The sequence below is a fragment of the Homalodisca vitripennis genome, chromosome 4 (assembly GCF_021130785.1).
Source record: "Homalodisca vitripennis isolate AUS2020 chromosome 4, UT_GWSS_2.1, whole genome shotgun sequence".
NCBI lineage: Eukaryota > Metazoa > Arthropoda > Insecta > Hemiptera > Cicadellidae > Homalodisca > Homalodisca vitripennis.
Window position 1 is genome coordinate 193,208,070 of NC_060210.1, and position 6,000 is coordinate 193,214,069.

The window sequence follows — 6,000 nt, forward strand, 5'->3', positions numbered from 1 at the left end:
TCGACGAAATTCGGACCGAAAAAACACCAAGAATTCAATTCACAAAACATCAAAAGTTCACCGTGATGCGCGGGTCAGATGTTATTATACCGACCCCTTCCCTAACCATCTATATCATCACCGACGCCTTGATTGTCCTGCAACTGCCCAATCACAAGGCTAATGTAATAATGTTATCAATCGCAGACCCTTTCTTGAGAAATTAAATTATGAGTTGTACCTAAATTTTGACAAAACTACATAAATTCTAATAATTATCCAACATATGATGAATTATACCGCTTTTAATGCCATTTCACACTTCATATTTGTATTATAAAATTGTCTGACACTTAACATTGAAGAACTATTTTTATAGACATTAAAGATCCTATTCAATTTATAAATTAAGTGAATTGAAGATTTATTTTTATTTCTATTTCTTTATCGTGTGCATTTTTGACGTGACATCGTCTTAAATTAGGTTGCGGCTCGGAGTCACTCATGAAAAAGTGTAACGCCCGGTAACGTTACGATGCCCGTCCAGTGGGTCCGCCGCACGGGATCCGCACGGGATAAAGCAGATAACTGTGGGTCCGCCGCACGGGATAAAGCAGATAACTATGTTTATTCGTGAAAATGTGGAGTGCTTAGATTCGTCATTTACAACAACTACAACAATACAGGTAAATAATTGTACACTGATATTTCATTATCGTAAACTATGATTGATTGATTAATTGTTAGATTGACACAAAAGTTGAGAAACTGAGTTTATAGGTTATGTCATACCATTGACAAATGTTGATAGTGTTAAGTAAATTATTAGTTTAAATCACTCTGCAATCAATCGTAATTCAGTCGATTGAGAAGAAACAGCGCGTATTGCTAGTCAAACATTTAAAATAACAAATTATAACCTCTAACCTGTCATAACAGTGCGACCAAAAACAAACGAACTAAACCGACCAATCACCACGCGCGGAGTTAGAATTTAACTGTGTTTAGCAAGAATTTCAAATTCCAATTTTAGTAAATGTTTTATTCAACTTTACCATTTACAATAAAAAATTTTAATTAATTTCAAATTATGTACAATGTTTTAGTAAACAAAATATATTTCTATAGTTAAAATTTGTGCAATTCTTATTTTCATTCAATTCCTTGTTCCTATTGTGCAATTTAATAATATTCATATCAATAAATATTCTACCGAGAAAAAGACGTTGTTGTCACGTAAAATCTTCGCCCGTAAAACCGACTTTACAGGCAACCATAATTTTTTTTACCATATTATACAAAGGTGCACTACATTAGTTCTCGTTTAAACATGAATGAGCATGAATCTCACTCGATAATTTAATAAAACGTGTTATTTATAATAATACATTACTAATAGTACCTAATAAAGTTAATGACTGAAATATAAGACTAGTTTATAAAAAAATGTATAAAAAGTAATGCACAATTACTTATCATTATTTCATATTATGATATAACCGTACCATATAGACATAATAAGATCGTAAACTTCTTTTTGGTTATGAAATTTTATTTCTTTATTTACTGGAGCTCTTCAGATTTTCAATATATTTGACTGCAATGACATTTGTGTTACTTCAATTTTCCTCACCAGAGCTTTCCCAATCTAAACTTAGCTTGAGGTTAATTATGCTTTTTTACACTTAGACTGAGCGTATTAGAAGTTCTACCCGACAAATGTGCCATTTAGTTTTTACCTATTAACAGCTTGAAGATTCATGTTTCGAGACCCCTCTGAAGAAAGTGAACGAGGATAGTAGGTGATTTATCATAAGCTCTTGACTGTAGTCTGTGACTGAAGGATAGCTGTTACTCACAATAACTTAGTCACTAAATACTGAAGCAATTAGTTAATGTGTATTTCTTCAGGCATTAATTGCTACTTTTAAAACTTAAACTTTCACTGTTGCCTTCCTATTGACCAAGGTCAGTCAAATAATATCTAACTACTTAATAGAATTTTCATAAACAATTGTTTTCAATTTTGTTTAAAATAACTAATTGCACTAAAATTCTCCTTAAGTCATAGATTATTACCAGTCTTCCTATTTTATTCTTTAAAATAAATAAAAGGGGTCTTTTTCCTTAAGGTCAGGCCACCGATAGCGAGATAGCATACTATAAGCCTGTTATGCCATCTAATAAAATAAAACTGGAAGAAATACTGTTTTATTGCAGAAAATTTCGTAGAAAATAATGAATTTTAGATTTAAATTTCAAATAGCCTAGGAACACAAACATGCGATGCATAAAATAATTAAAGATAAATGAATGATTAAAAACAATCTTATAATTAAATTAAATATTCTTTTGTGTAAGAATATCCATTGCAAAATGTTTTGAGAAAGTCTTAAATTGAACAAAAACTTTTGAAGTTGGCAAGTGTTTATTGAAAACTGAAATATGCACCTTTATTAAAATAGATATTTTAAATTTTCAAACGAACTGTTCAAATAATTACGAAGAGTGACAGATTAAATATTGAATAGCTGACATATATTGCAGTGTAACAGAACTGTTTAGAGAATTGAAGAAATATTTAATGTATAAAGTTTAAAACCAATAAAATATCATAATATTCATTATTATTATTAATTTTTAGCAGAAATACGAGTTGGATTTAAGAAACCTGAAAGATACAATACAATTTCGTTTGAAACGATTGAACAGAAACCGTACTATTGTATACAACATCGCCAGTGAGAGAAATTCCAACACGATCTCCACTTCATCAGAAGTTTGAAAAGAAAGCCTTTCAAAAGTTGCGGTCACGAGGGTGATTTCATCCACCTGGTGCTAACAGCCAATCCCACTCATTACTTTCTCACCAACACTGGAAATGTTACCATTTAGTTTCTTTAGACATAGAGGAGTGTTTAATGATTTATTTAGCTGGTAGCTTACCTCGTATTATTTCCAACAGCTACTGATAACATTCGATAGTCACTGATAACAAGTGGCCACCGATAACAACATATAACCATTGATAACGTAGATAGTCACTGATAACAGCTGATAGATACAGATAGCAAGTATTCACTGATAACAAATGGTCACTTATAACAGTCGATAATCACAGATAACAAATAGTCACTGATAACAACATATAGCCACTGATAACAGTAGATAGACACTGATAACAGATGATGGCCAATGATAACAACATATATCCACTGATAACAAATGGTTACTGATAACAGTCGATAATCACTAAAAACAAATGGTCACTGATAACAACATATATCCACTGATAACCATTGGTCGCTGATAACAAGTGATATTCACCGATAACAAATTGTTATTGATAACAGTCGATAGTCACTGATAACAAATGGTCACTGTTACTAGAATCAATCTAGATTCACTGATATCAAATGGTCACTGATAATGGTAGACAGTCACCGATAACAAATGGTCACTTGTAAACAGTCGATAGACACTGATAACAAATAGTCACTGAAAACAGTCGATAGTCAGTGATAACAACATTTGACAACGATCAATCATTTGATGATAATATAGACTTACATTAAAATATTTTGACATTCGATTTTGGTTTTTCTGTTTTACAACTTTCTTTTTTAATTTTATTTTTGGTTAGGCCGTTGATATTATTTACTATTAGGATACATTGAATTCACCGACCGCAACTTCCCTGACAAGTGAAGTAAATCTGCCAACATGTCAGAGGTTTGTGGACCGAGGCAGAGTTCAGATTTTCCAACTCATTTGACACTAATTCAAGTTACGCTCCACTAATGGAATCTTTAATATCATTCATAACATGATTGGAAGGAACGTACAAAATTATCATCATTTAGAAAACTGTTTCGTCTTGCAAATATGCATTGCTCTATTTTGACATACGAAAGTTATGAGCCAGTTTTAATAGTTATTTATTTTAGTAAATGATTAAGTGAAATTAATTTCTTAGTATATATTATAGTTATGTGTACTTTGAAGTCATGTGGGCTGAAGGATGCAGAAGAAAGGTTATTGTAGATGATATCTTGGCAATAACCAAAGGTCACCATAATCCCTATATACAAAAATAGAGGCAACTTTTGAAAATAAATGTTGGTTTGAAGATATAGAGGTAGTAGATAAGCTGTATAGTAGCAGATAAAGTATATAGATGAATAGAGATTTCAAGAACATAGATTCGTAATATTTTTGGAATTAATTAATGCATAAGAAATTTGGATGAATATCTATACAAAACAAAGAGTTGTTTAAAATTCCATACGTTTCTCTTAACTGTGATATTTCATTAATTATAAATAGTTGTCTTATGATTATAAATTTCACATCATAAAAAGCATTTCGGGTTTTAAATATTCTTTATTTGCTCCGTATAATGACAAATATACGATTATTCATCCATATCATCAGTTGATGATTCCAAAAATCTACAGTATAAGTGTGAACTGTCCTGTACAATACGCTGCGGTGACTGTGAGAGGATATCGTGTATTACATTCCTCTGTAGTGGTGCACCGTGTAAAAACCGACCAATGAAGCCCAATTAGATGTAAATAACAAACAATGGGTGCGTCTTACATTGCACCCGCTTCCGGGAATCGATTTTAATGTGATGGTTCACCCAACGAATCAGTTACACTATGAATATTTTATATGATGGAACTTGATATATTTTATTTTATATATATGGCGCAAGTGAAACCAATCTTCCATGCCGGATATTTTGTCTACGTGACATTGCACATGAAACCACGATTTTTTCTCTATATTTTCCTTAACATTTACTGTTCGAAATTAAATGTACTTAATACTAATGACAGTTAAAAACCAACATAGTTATTTATTTCCACGAAACTTTAATCGTACTAACAACTTCCACTCAGTAGTAAACTTTTAAATCGATATATATCTTTGTAAGTTTAAGGTTTAAATAAGTTTATTGACGACTTTACTTAACTTTTAATATCAAATACAGGATTTAATATTGCTTTATATGAAAATATTGGTCAAGGCTTTCAATAACTATGATGATTATGTAAAATCTGTAACAAGTAATTAAATATTATGTCACCTAATGCATAAAGGATGTATTAATATGCGTTGACAGCTTTTAAAGTACATATTTATTTTACCAATAATAAAATATTAATTTCTGTTTGAGTCTCCTTTCTAATCGAATTAGATATCAATCTTCAAATTTTACTTTCATAAGTGAAATTTATATGCCTATCAAATTGCATCTTTCTGTTAGTTTTACTATGCCATCAGATGTGCGCTATGTTACTACGTAATAAATATAATATATGAATTAAATACATAGTATAACCATGTCATATTTAAAAATTTTACTGGTTATGAAATTTAAATAGACAGTTTACTTATTACTGAAATAGTTATAAGTAAAATACTGCATCTGGCTTCCAAGACCTCTCATCTTTAATAAGGCTTGAACCAACTAAAGTAACCCGTAAAAGCCTAGCAGTGCCATGTGGCACATTACTAAGTCCATTGTTTACTTTGAGTTTGGTACTCACTTCATTACTTTGAATTATAGGGTTTAATTTATTATTGTCATAAAAGTCATTAAACTCTTAGTACCTAGACGTCAAAAATTAGTTTTTGCTACAAAAAAAAAACAAAATTTGGACATGAATATAATTTTTTACAATTGAAGGAAAGAACTGTCTCTCCCGATTTACTCATATATCAGAGGAAAGTTATGTATTAATTGTTTTACAAATTTTTTACATAAAGTCTGTTTATATTTGTATGCTAAAGTGGTTTAATATCTATCAATAAAAGGAAAAAAAACTTTGTTAACCTGTTGCAAATTCAATAATTGGTTTTTGCGTTTTATGAGATAAAAATATGAAACTCTCTGTTTATTTTATAAAAACATTAACCGACATTCAGTTATAAATAACGGTTCAAAAACATCGATCTATTGTTTTTGATGAATCGTTCCGTAGGATAATTTACACATACTAAACAAAACAT